The sequence below is a fragment of the Diuraphis noxia genome, unplaced genomic scaffold (genome assembly GCF_037042655.1).
Source record: "Diuraphis noxia isolate RWA-SAM2 unplaced genomic scaffold, SU_Dnox_SAM2 contig0001, whole genome shotgun sequence".
Lineage (NCBI taxonomy): Eukaryota > Metazoa > Arthropoda > Insecta > Hemiptera > Aphididae > Diuraphis > Diuraphis noxia.
The window spans coordinates 1030323-1044816 of NW_028301711.1; the positions used below are offsets into that span (position 1 = coordinate 1030323).

The following is a 14494-nucleotide window of genomic DNA, read 5'->3' on the forward strand; positions in this document are numbered from 1 at the left end:
TAAAAAAAATATTAATATTTACAAAAAGGTAATTTATGGTCAAGTAAACAATATTTGCACTATATTAGATTATTTAAATTAGGTAGGTACTAAAGCTTTGGGTAATGTGGTAGTCTAGTTCATTGATTATTGAAAAGCTCTGTTATTATTTTCAATTTTCAATTTGTATAATTCATTATTACTACACTTACATCATCAGTGGTCTGCATATAACATTTTTTTATACATTTATTAAAGGAGTAAACTTATTATTAATAGCACTATATAATTATGTATATTTAATAATATGGTATAACCAATCAAATTATGAAATTCTCAAACTTCATTTACATAATTAATATTTGCTCTAAGAATTGTGGTTTTTTCATTGATATTAGATATTTCATTTGATAGAACAGCAATAATGATATTGTTTTTTAAAAACTTAATGAATTCGTCCATTATGAATACTCAATACAATATAATTGATTATTCAGAAATGCAGAAACAGAAAAAAACGACCAAGTTAAATACCTACCAAACAAGAATGCAAACAACCACAACTTAAAAATACCTACCTAATGAAAATATTAAGATGCTATAAACACTAACAAGTAACAACTTAAAGTTTAAGTTACAAAGAGAACAGAAACATAACATTTTAGTTTAATATGACAACAATATTCAATACAACATTCTTGTTGAAGTGTTGACAAATTATTAATTGATTGTCAATTAATACACAATCTGACTTTTTTGTTATCAGTTTGATATATTTGGATTATAATAAATAGGTAAATAAATAAATAATTTATAATAAACTTAGTAGGAACCTATCTATGTTATGGACATCAATATATAAAACCAAGTATGTACCAAAATGTATAGAAAATGAATTTCTCTACATCATAAAATAAACAGTTATTAATGTAATATAACAAATTGTTTAATTGTTTGTCAAATAAAATAAAACAGAGTTCAAAGTTGTTACCATATCCAATTATAAGAAAATTGAATGGTATATTTTATAATAACTGTTTTCTATAAGCTATATAGAAGATTTTAACACCTATAATGTATAAAGTATTATCAGTTTGGTTAAAATTTTTAATTTTGTTAGTACATTTTTATTTATTTAGGAAGTCATTTTTACATTCAGGACAATTGAATCATATTCAGAGCTCAACTAATGTGCCATATGTAGTAGATACCTACAATTGTTTTCCAGCTTTTACACCTCTAAGTACTGCGCATAGACATAAGTTTAAGATGTGAGGGGGCCCATCATAATAAAAAAAAAATACTTTAAGATATGTTGACAGTTTTAAATGTTTGTAAATATATTTACATATTTTCAATGATTGTGTAACCCATACCTACCTTGGAATATGAAGGTAGGCATGTATGTATTATTTTTTACTTACCTTAAAATTTGTGTATACTCCGTGCCACGAGAGAAGAAACCCGTTTCGCGCATGCAGACTGACGGCAGCTAGCGTTACTAAGCTCTATTTCCCCCACTTTATCCTCTACAGTTCGCGCTTTCGATATGTCAAATAAGTGGGGGATGCGCGGAGTCGGTTGCTATTTGGTCGGGACACGGGTTCCTTCTCTCGTGGCACGGAATATACATAATACTTGCATAGCATTTTAAAAAGTTGAATTAATTTGATTGGTTATACCATATTATTATTAAATACACATAATCATAATATAGTGCTATTAATAATATAAGTTTACTCCTTTAATAAATGTGTAAAAAAATATTATATGCAGAACACTGATGATGTAAGTGTAGTAATAATGAATTATACAAATTGAAAATTGAAAATAATAACAGAGCTTTTCAATAATCAATGAACTAGACTACCACATTACCCAAAGCCTTAGTACCTACCTAATTTAAATAATCTAATATAGTGCAAATATTGTTTACTTGACCAGAAATAACTTTTTTTAAATATTAATATTTTTTTTAATAGTAGGTAAGGTTAAAAATAATATTCAGGAAACAATAACATTAGTGTATAAACTAAAAATATAACATTAAACTATTCCTACTAAATAGTTCTTTTTATTTGTTAATTAAATAGCATAATAATATTATAATGATATTTAAATAAATAATTTAAATCCTAATTGATTAATTGATAAATGATAAAAAAAAGCGGGATATTTGAAATTGGCCGATGAGAACGTGGTATTCATAAGGCGCTCTGTGACGTCTTGGGTTTCCTAATACGCGGTCACATCGCCAGGGTTTACCACCTTCCGCAGGGACTCGACCTCATACCGCAACGCCAGCGACTCTGTACTATGCTCCTTCAGTTGAGCTACGAGTTTCACCAACTCTACATAAGTCGGGGCTTTGAATGCTTTGATAGTCATCGCCTCTTTCAGCGTTCAGCCCTTGTTCTTTTTTGTCGACCATGTTATCAACCAGCCTTATTTCGCGGTTCACTAGACAACAACACGCGAGAATACTATCAGCACAGTGATAACGATATCACAGACTGCCAGTTGATAACGCGAACGCAACGACTTTGAACACATTATTTTATTCCGGATTTCTACGGTCCGGGACTATACAGTCTTTGTATTTATTCTTTCCGGAAGAATACGGTCCGGGAGTATACATTCCGGATTTCTACGGTCCGTGACAATACGGTTCGATTATTTTTAAATTCCGGAATTATACGGTCCGAAAAATATTTTATTCCGGATTCCTACGGTCCGGGACTATACTTATTTTTTCCGGATATATACGGTCCGTTAGATTATTTTTTCCGGGATTTTACGGCTCCCCGTTTTTATGTAGCGGCGATTAAAATATTAATACTAAAAACGTTTAAACGTGTGAATTATGTGTCAGTTAACCTTATAATATAGTAGGTATGTTTGTTTTTAATTGATGTGTTCATACTATTTGTCCATCTATGATTCTGTTCATATTGTACTAAGTTATGTTTATATTCACTGCTTAGTCATAACATTTAGTAAACCTACCATTATTTTATTGCATATTGTAATTAACAAAATTAATCAAGATTCAAGAAGTCATGTGAATACACAGCAATTTCTTTTTTGTTAGGTGTAAAATAAAATAAAAACATATATTGTAATATATACAAAATCATTGTGTATATTTTAAAAATATATATACACAGCTAAATAATTAAGTTCTAGGTAAATGTTAAATAATTTACAATTAGTCGTTACTTCTAAATGTAGTGTAATATCAATATATTATTTTTTATTTATTTTGATAGTCTATGTTTGAATAATTTTATTATAAAACTATTGAAGTTGGTTTAACTAAATTTGCTTATTAATTTATTCTAATTCTAATGATTTTTACACAATTTGTCAAAATAAGGAAGTTTAACATATGCATGTATGTATACTATTTAATAAAAATACCATTTCATGTTGTCAACACTATGTTTTATGACTATACTATTATATTACATTAATGTACATTTGTGGGCTTGGTTAAATAATTAACCTAACCAATATAGATAACCTACTTACAGAATCTACCTTACCCATCAAAAGCATAATTTAATACTGTATCCGTTTCAGTACATATAGACTTTCATAACTAACACCGTCAATGAACTTAAGTGTTATTTAAATCTATCAAATATTTAAAAACAATAGGCTTTTCACAGTAGCTAACTTACCTATAAACAGTAATATTTAATAACACGCTGACAATAATAGAGCCGGCAATGAACCAAAGCGTTAATATAATTACCAAAATATGCTTTTTCTGGTAAATTTGGGTAGGTATTTGATTATCACAAATGTGCAAAAATATAGACTACTCATAGAACCTAAATTATTTATCAACAATAATATTTAATGTTTTATCCGTACCATGAATGACATTCATACAGCCGTTAATAAATAAAACTGTCCATATTATTACCAAAAAATATTCTACTACTGGTGTAATTTAGTAACTATTTAATTACCACAAATGAATAAAAACTACATTGCCTATAAGTAATGATATTTAATAATGCATCCGTAGCAGTACATACTCACTTTTATAACACCGTCAATGAACTAAATTATTAACATTACCACCAAAATATTCTTTTCATGGTATAACCGAGTAGTTATTTAATCAATTTAAACATATAAAAACCTTAAAGAGATTACATATACACAGATACTACGGTTGTCGATTAACTACCGTCGTAGACTACTCATTACACCTATCTCACCTATCGACAGCATATGATTACGTTCTTTGAGCCGTCGACGAACAAAAGTGTAAATAAATATTACATATTATTATATCACATGTAGTCGCACCTTTTATGTGCTGTGTTAAATATTTGGCTACTAACCGAGTAGCCGTTTTTGTAATAATTTATAAAAAGTAGGAACACTCAAACACCGTCGACATGAGCTTAAAATAAGGATTTCGAACAGAAAAAAGACAGAATTAAACGTATTTAAAACAATATTTATTGAATCAAACAAAAACAGTATAATATTTATTATTATCAGTACAATAGGTAGGTACCGCACGTCTACGGGTTCGAAAATGAGTATACTACGCGAAAAAAGAGCAGTCGGCGGTCTTAAAGACGAAAAAAAAAAAACGATAAAAACGAAAGTCGGCCGCGTTTTCGATTTTAAAAGAAACGCGCTTGAATTAAACGTAAAAAAAAGGCGACGGAAAAGGGCGTAAAAGCAGAAAAATCGAGTAAAAAGTGGAAAAAAAATAAGCGTAAAACGTTTCGAAAAATCTAAAACACGATATCTGTGACTGATGAGTGATACGATAACCGAAAAATCGTGATAGCTCGGCCGCCGCCGCGAGGAAGTAACGCGATTGGCCGGTCTTAAGAAACCCATGGAAGAAAAACGTAATTCTTCCATGGGTTGCTTAGAGCGATATATATAGGGATTCACGTTTTATATTATAAGACTAGCCCTCCGTGCTAGCTGGGGGAGACCCCCAGACCCCCTTGGTCGGTGAAAAGTGGGTACCGATGGCGGAGACAGAGTCGTTTGAATTATTAAAATCATTGCTGTACTCGCCGGTCAATCAATAATCAAAAGTCGTAGCAGGTGATAACGATTTATGATGAGGCGTGTAGGTATCGTTTCGAAAGCGGCAAATTTGAAATCCCAGTTCAACAGTCGATACGGTCCAGTCTTGTGCTGTTATGAATGTCGAAACGAAAAGCGTAAAGCCGAATGCCGTATTTAAATGTCTAGCAAGTCGGTCACGTCAAGTGAATACCGATTTCGGAGACTGTATGGTTAGAATTTTGTACATAGCGCCTGTAATGTTGCACTACCATAATGGTAGACGATATGAGTAGTTAATACGATTGACGTCGCGATATGTGGATTTATAATAAAAGGTTTTTGTGGTAACCCGTCGAAGGCGGCACTATTTGAAAACCGTGTTCGAGCGTCTATCAATTCGTATTAGAGAGTCGGTAATCAAAAGTCGACCCACATGAAACGTAAAATATAATATCATATACAATATCTCAATATCATAATTAATCAATTAATCAGCCACACTGTCAAAACAATACAAATTAAAGGATAAATGTTAAAAATTACCAATAACAATGAAATGAAACCGACGGACTACTTGTGTTGGTAAGAATGAACGTAAAAATGTCCGACGTGCCAATGACATAAAGTGAATTACACACATACCTTCTTCTTCTTCTTCGGTAAACTCGGCCACTATGACCATCCCGACATACATCCTTGCCTCCAGTTTTCTCTATTCGATGCCTGTAATCTCCAATCTTCTCCTCCACCTAATGCTTTCACATCATCCCTAACTCCATCCTCCCATCTCCGACGTGGTCTTCCCAGCGGTCTTTTTCCATTAGGGTTCTCCTCCAGTACCATACGTATGAGTGGGTTTTGACTACGCCAGGCATGCCCAGCCCAAAGCAATCTTTTGTTCTTTATCGTTTCGAGTATACTGGGTTTATGAAAGAGTGTCTCTAGTTCATCATTCTTCCTTATTCTCCATTCCCCACTAAGCCTGTCCTTTACTGGTCCAAAGATCTTCCTCAGTATTTTTCTTTCCAGAACTAAGAGTTTTCTTTCATCACTTTTCCTTAATGGCCACGCCTCAGCTCCATAAGTAATAACAGGTCGTATTAATGTGATGTATAATTGTAATTTTAACTCTCTTGAAAGTGATCTTGATCCCAGTAATTTCGCAAGACCATAAAGGCATTTATTTCCTGACTGAATTCTTGTTCCTATTTCTATTTCGATTTCATTTCTCTCTGAAAGTATGGATCCTAGGTACTTAAATTGTCTTGTTCTTTTGAAATTTCGGTTGTTGATGTTAAGAGTTGGATATAATCTTATAGTGTCTCGTCTTCCTACTACCATATATTCCGTTTTGTCCTCATTGATATGGAGTCCAACTTTCAGTGCTGCTTTCTCCAGCCGGTTTAATAAATCTTTTAGTCCGTCTTGTGAATCCTCCATGATCACCAGATCATCTGCATAAGCCAGAAGTCCTATGGACGATTCCTGGAATTTAACTCCTTCTTGCGGTGTAATATTCATCTCTATTACGACTTTCTCTACTACTATATTAAATAAGATTGGTGACATAGCGTCTCCCTGTCTTAATCCCGATTTAACTAAAATTGGGTCTGAGTTTGTATTTCCAACCTTAACTTTGACAAATGTATCCAAAATGCTTATCCCAACCAATTTTATAAGCTTGTCCTGGAAATGGAATTCTCTCAAGATGTTTATTAAGCTTTCTCTATGGATGCTATCATACGCCTTCTTAAAATCTATGAAAAGAACGTGTATTTCTCTATCGAACTCCCAGATTTTTTGAAATATTTGTCTTAAAATAAATATCTGGTCTGTGGTCGATCTTCCCGGTCTGAAGCCACCTTGGTAATTGCCAATAATTTGCTCTGCTTTTGTTTTTATTCTTGTTAATAAATTGTTAATAAAAAATTTTATACGCCACGTTTAAGAGGGCTATCCCACGATAGTTATTGCAGTCTTGTTTACTTCCCTTTTTATGAATTGGACAGATCACCGCTGTCTTCCACTCTTTAGGCATTTTTTCAGTTGTCCAGACTTCGTGAATTACCTTCCATAACCACATTACCATTTCCTCTCCGCCTTCCTTTAAGAGCTCTGACTGAATGTCATCCTCTCCGGGGGATTTGTTATTCTTTAGCATGTTTATCTGTAATTTTATTTCTTCCAAGTTCGGTTCTTCACAGTTTAGAAAGTTTTCAAAGTAGCTAGCCCATTTCTTTGCCAACTCTTCATTTGTAGTTATCAGGAAGCCATCATCATCCCTTAGAAATCTTTCTTTCTTTTTGTATCCACCTCTGAGATCATTCACTCGCTTATACATATCCCCAGTTCTGTGTGTTTTATAATCGAGTTCTGCTGTTACTAATATGTTTTGAACGTATTTTCTCTTTTCACATCTCAATATCTTGCTGGCTTCTTTTTGGCGAGTTCTAAATCTTCTCAGCGTTACTTCGTTGTTAGTGTCAATTAACCACTCTTGTCTTGCTAATTTTCTTCTTTGTACAGCTTCTTCACAAATCGTATTGAACCATGGTTTTGTTTTCGATACTTTTTTTCCCAAGACTTTAGATGATGCTTCATTTATGCTTTCTTTTACATGTTCCCATTTTTTATCAACATTTAAGTTTCTTTCTATATCTAGTTGTTTACTTTTAATAATATTCTGAAAGCACTCTACATACTCTTTGCATATTTGTTTGTCCTTTAGTTTATTTATATCGGTACGTCCTTTGTTTGTTAGATTACCTTTCTTATACTTCTTAATTTTTACTTTCATCCATATACCAACCAATAGGTGGTCCGAGTCCATATCAGCTCCCCGTAAAGTTCTTATATTCAGGATACTATTTTTGAATCTATTATTTATTAGGACATGGTCAATTTGGTTTTTATGTCTCCCATTCGGCGAGATCCATGTATATTTATGTATGTCTTTTCGTTGGAACATAGTACTTTTGACCACCAAACCCTTTCCTAAAGCGAAGTCGTTGGTGCTGGAATGTAGGCTGTAGTTTCCAATAGTCGATTTGTAGCACTCTTCCCTTCCTATTTTTGCATTGAAATCACCTAGTACTAATTTTATATCACCTTTTGACGTGCTAAACGTATCTTCTAGTGTTGCATAAAACAGCTCTTTTTCTTCTTCATTCTTATCCTCAGTTAGAGCATGCGCGTTGATTAATACCATGTCAAAATTGTCTGTTTTAATTGTTAAAGTTGTAATTCTCGGATTTATATCTCTAAACTCCTTTACTGAATGTATAATTGATTCGTGCACAGCAAAACCAGTTCCCAGTTTATGACCTTTTTCGCATTTTCCGTTAAACATACCTTAACAATACCTACATCATCAAGAGTGTATAGTGTAGGTACATGATAAATACCCACGCATGGAAACGCCATCGACACCGTCAACGTTTATACAGATCACACAAAGTCGAACCAAAACTGACATTTTAACATTTTAAAAGCAAACAGAAACAGTTGTTTTTAAATATTATTTGTACATGGTACATTATTATTATTATTGCATTACTATTATTTTAACGTCAAAAGTAACATGACATCATAATATTATGGTGGTATAGAGAGTGGAAAATAACTTCTAAAAGGCAGTGATTGAAAAATATATGTGAGGGGCTGAAGGCCTCCCAATTTTTTTACTCTAATTGCGTCTATGTGCAATACAATTGAAGTACGGTTAGGTTAAAATATAGATATAAGAAGATGAGTTGATTAGTTTGTACATTCATATTTATAAAAGTAAGTGTAGATACTATAAATTATATGGTAAGTCTGATGCCATCTGAGGTGAATATTTGTATCATGTGAGTACTATGTAATTGTATGAAAGAAAGTCCATTATAAACTATATTGTGAAAATGTATAAGTGTTTTGTTCATTTGTTAAATGTACAATAACTGTAACTCTACCTTTTATTGAGTGCGTGTGTGAACTATGCAATAGAAACATAGTTCAATATCAATACGGTCAAATTATTCAATTGTATTTTGTTTTGAGCAGTAAAACAAAACAGAAGAACTACTTTTTTGACCACTGATAACTTGCTTTATCTTACATATAAAATCAGCAATTTTCACGGCGTATATAGTAATAAACGTTATATAACAACATTAAGTTATATGTACATTATACATTAAACATTATTTTTTCAATTCTTATCTTATAAATGGCGTGTTTAAGACAACAAAAAATACAATGTGAATAATATATTGTTATGAAATATGATATTAATATGTTAATAGCAATTCATGGTGATACATAATAATAAGTTAACTTAAGCATATACGATGTACAGTTAGTTCTAAAGTATAGGGAGCATTGATAAGAGTATAGCATGTGGAATGATGAAATCCTTAGTACACATCTTACAATTAATAAAGAATTCAGTAGAAAGCCATTTAGCAGAACTCAACTGTTTGTAGTTAAAATACCTAGGTACCGATGTGTTATGTATGTAGGTACAGACAAACAACTGTTTAAGAAAACATATAAGTATAAGTTGATATAGTTGTGAGTTGTAACACATTTAGTGTAGGTGTAAGTGTGGGTGTCTGTCATAGGCGCTGTAATGGGGGAGGGGCTGTAGGGGCTAAGCCCCCTAAAAATTCAAAGTCCCCCTAAAAACCACGCAAAGCTTTATATTAAAAAAACGAATAATAGAAAACTTGTTAACTTTGAAGGATCATCATTACTTATAAATCAATATTTGTTTGAAGTTATACCTTATGAATTGAAATGTGAGATGATTGTTTTGAAAAATATGATGAAATGAGTTACTATAATATATCTAAAGATACAGTTCCAAATCTTTTTGAAATGATTCAATTGGCTTTCACTCTTCAGGTCAATTCCGTCTACTTGCAACGGCCATTTTCTGCAATGAGAAGAAATAACAATTACCTCAAATCTACTATTATGTCAAAGGAACGGTTTTCGAAATAAGCAATATTTCATATTGATAGAGATGTTATATTGTTGACAACGAAATTATTTTAAATAGAAAAATAAGAATATAAAATGTAAAAACTGTATTAAATCTGTTACCTATACTTATAAAAGTTCATTATTGTTTTATTTTTTATTTTTAAGTTTTACTTGCCTTGCAATTAGCAAATTTTTATAGTGTATAAAGGGCGATAAAGAACTTCTAAGAGGCAGTGATTGAAAATATATGTGAGGGGCTGAAGCCTTTGGTGTGTGTGTGTGTGTATTGTATTTGTATCTACATTATGCAATTTAAACACTAAATATATAATACTGTATGCAGAATATTTATATCAGATACTTGTAGTATCATGTGAGTACCTACAGTGTACTTATATGAAAGAAAGTCCATTATAACATACTGTAAAATGTATAAGTGTTTTGTTATAAGTGAGTTATAACTTACAAATAACTGTAACTCTACTTATTGTCTGTCACACACAGTGTGTGTGTTTGTGTATGACCTATGCAATAGAAATATTCAATTATATTTTGTTTTGAGCAGTAGAATTTTCGCAGTGTATAATAGCAATAAACGTTATATTGTTGTATAACAACATTAAAATATACATTACACATTATTTTTTAAATCTATATAACATAGTGAAATTAATTATCAGTGCCTACTATACTACAATACATTATTAATATGTTAACAGCAATTCATGGTGATATATAATGTTAAGGTTACATAAACAAATTTCAAATATTAAGTTAACTTAAGCATTTACAACGTACAATTAGTTCTATCAACACGGCAAATAAAGTATTGAAATAATCTAACGATATAGGGATCATTGAAAAGAATACAGCATGTGGAATGATGAAGCCATTTAGCAGAACTCAACATGTATTTATGTATGTATTTAAGAATTTGACACCAAGGGGCAAAAAAAATAATAAAATACGCCTCATTAATCATTATAAAAAATACAATTAGCTGCCCTCTCAGCTGCCTGGGGCAACAGTACCCTGTATCTCCCCCCTAAATACGGCCTTAGTTATGTATATCCAGACAATTAACTGTGTAAGAAAACGTATAAGTATAAATTGATATGGTACCTAGGGAGTTATGAGTAGCTAGGTAACTTTAAAATTGTAACACTGCAGCTTATTGTAGGTGTGTGTGTGTGTGTGTGTGTGTTTTACCTAATTAATATTAATACAATCATAGGCAACATAATCAATAACAGCAGTAGTCAGTTGAACAAAACTGGTATAAGATGTGTTATGAAATTTTGATATTTGTTAATCTACTTGAATGTGCTGAGGTGAGATTTATGAAAGAAAGTCCATTATAACTTACTGTGAAATGGATAAGTGTTCTGTTCATTTGTTAAAGGCACATTTAAAATAAATGTGAGTTATAACTTATAAATAACTGTAACCTTGCTTATTGTGTGTGTGTGAACTATGCAAAAGAAACATACAGTTCCATACAGTTATACCTTAACAACATATTATTGTACATATTATTCAATTGTAATTTATATGAGCAGTAGAACAAAACAGAAGAACGTTTAATTGGCGTGTTCATACACACATATTCATAATCTTTATAATAATTTTTATTTATAAGTGTTTAATATGCCTATAAGTTTTGCAGAAACAAAATTTGTTGTTGACTCTACAACATTAAGTGTAGGCACCGATTACAGAATTTGGAACGATGGAATCCCTGGTACACGTCTCACAAATAAAGAATTCAGTAGAAATCCATTTAGCAGAACTCAACTGGTGGTTTTAACTGTTTGTAGTCAAAGTACCTAGATACCAATGTGTTATGAGTAACATTAAAATTGTAACACTACTTAATGTAGACGTGTATGTGTTCGTTAGTATGTACAATACGATTAAAACACGGTTTTACCTAATTAACATTAATGCAATCCACAGCCGAAATCAATAAGATATATAAGAGTTATAAAATATTTAATAAGAAAGTCCATAATGTGTTTTGTTCGTCTGTTATTGGTATATTTTAAATAAAAGTGAGATATAACTTATATAAATAAATGTAACTCTACTTATTGTGCGTGTGAACTATTTACCTAAACAACATTAAAATACGGAATATTCAATTGTATATTGTTATGAGCAGTAGAAAAAACGGAAGAACGTTTAATTGGTGTATTCATACATATACATGTTTATAATCTTTATATTAATTCATCTATATGTTCATCAGTCATATAATAAACGGTCAATTTGGAATTGTAAAGCAGTAAAACAACACAAATAAGAGGATAAATGTTAAAAAGTCCCAGTAAAAACGAAATGAAACTGACAGGTATTGTTGCTGTACACTGAACAATAATTATTGCGAAACGGACAAATCATTACAGTTATTATAAAAACTTGAATAAAATGCAAGAACTTTATGCTGCCGTGGTAATACGTCATATAACAATATGTCACCGTTACCGGGTGGGGCAAAGTATAAAATTAAAACAAAATTACGTCGCACTACGTCCTACCATACTGCTAGACGATATGAGTAGGTAATACGATTGACGTCGCGATATGCGGATTAATGATAAAGGGTTTTTGATGGGGCCCACGGTGAGGTGGTAATCCATCGAAAGCGACAGTATTTGAAAACCGTGTTCGAGCATCTATCGATTCGTTAGGGAGTTGGTAATCAAAAGTAGACCTTTTAGTGGGCCCCGCATGAAACGTTCAAAACTGTAAGGTTTAATGCTGTATCATATACAATATCTCAATACCATAATTAGTCAATTAATCAGCCACACTGTCACAATACAAATTAAAGGATAAATGTTAAAAAGTACCAATAAAAATGAAATGAAACCGACAGACCTAAAAATGTCCAACGTAAATAAGTGAATAAATAAGTGAATTACACACATACCTAAACAATACCTATATCATCAAGAGTTATTTTTAAATATTATTTGTACATGGTACTGCATTAGTATTATTTTAACGTCAAAAGTAACATGACATCATATAATGTACGATAATGTCGTCCACATAATATATTGTTAGAAGACATTAAAAGACGTAGGTACGATACGGATGGCTTTATCAACATTTGTTAACAATATATTATTTAATAATGAGAGACCCCCAGACCCCCCTTTGTTAGCGAAAAGTGGGTACCGATGGTGGATACAGAGTCGTTACAATATTATTAAAGTCACGGCCGTACTCGTCGGTCAAAACAAATGTCGTAAGAAGTGATAACGATTTCTGATAAGGCGTGGAGGTATCGTTTAGAAAGCGGTAAATTTGAAATTCGAGTTTAATAGTCGATACGGTCCAGTCTTGTTCTGTTACGAAAAGCGTAAAGCCGAATGTCGTATTTAAATGTCTAGCAAGTCAGTCACGTCAAGTGAATACCGATTTCGGAGAGTAATGTAATGTAATGCCTGTAATGTCGCACTACCTACCATAATGGTAACTGGTAGACGATATGAGTAGGCAATACGATTGACGTCGCGATATGTGGATTAATGATAAAGGGTTTTTGATGAGGCCTACCGCGGGTGTGGTGGTAATTCATCGAAGGCGGCAATATTTGAAAACCGTGTTCGAGCGTCTATCAATTCGTTTGGGAGTCGGTAATAGCCAAAAGTTGACCTTTAGTGGTCCCCACATGAGACATTCAAAACTTTAAGGTTTAATGCCGTGAAAATATAATATCATATACAATATCTCAATATCATAATTAATTAATTAATCAGCCACACTGTTGTTTTTGTCAATTCTGCATTGGTTACCTGCGTTGTAACTATTTTGTTATTGACGTTGTAAACCGTTCTTAAACAATTATAAATTTATAACTGTCAATTGCCATTTCACAACCACGGACATCGATCCAAACCACGGCAGCTCGTCCGTCCAAGATATACCCCTGTGTGCAGAATGATGAACATTAGTTCTCGGCGATGGTCGTTTTAACTCTAAATCGTAACCGTGCAATTAGACTTCTATAGTATATTAAGGATACATTTTAAAATAATTATTAATAACGTTTGGTCTAAGAGACATTTTAATTATGTAAACCATAGGAAGTCCCAAAATATATCTCGCATACATGTACAAATTATATTTATTTGAAATTTAACTTCTCCATGTAGTTAATAATGTGCGCTAAATAAATGTTTGATATAATTTTAAATTGTATAGTTATAGAGAGGTTTAATTATTCAATGTTAATTTCTTAACATATAATTAATATCACATAAGCATAAGCTATAATAGGTTTCAAAATTAATCTCGTATACTAGTTACGCGTAGGAACATTTAGTTCCAACGTCTCCAGGTAGGTGCAAGTATTATAATTTATTGAACTGGGTATTTTCAAACTATATAAATAACTATATGTTATATATTTATAAATTATAAAAATAATTTCAATTGATATTAATTTTTCAACTTCTTTTGGAAGTCACATGTACTGCATCATCAC

The 14494-nt window shown here is 31.8% G+C and overlaps 1 protein-coding gene across 1 annotated transcript in view; it reads right to left on the bottom strand.

Moving 5' to 3' along the window:
- The window catches only part of LOC149059157 (uncharacterized), a 244073-nt gene that overhangs the window by 23367 nt on the left and 206212 nt on the right, over positions 1 to 14494 (bottom strand). The gene's annotated exons all lie outside the window — the stretch shown is intronic.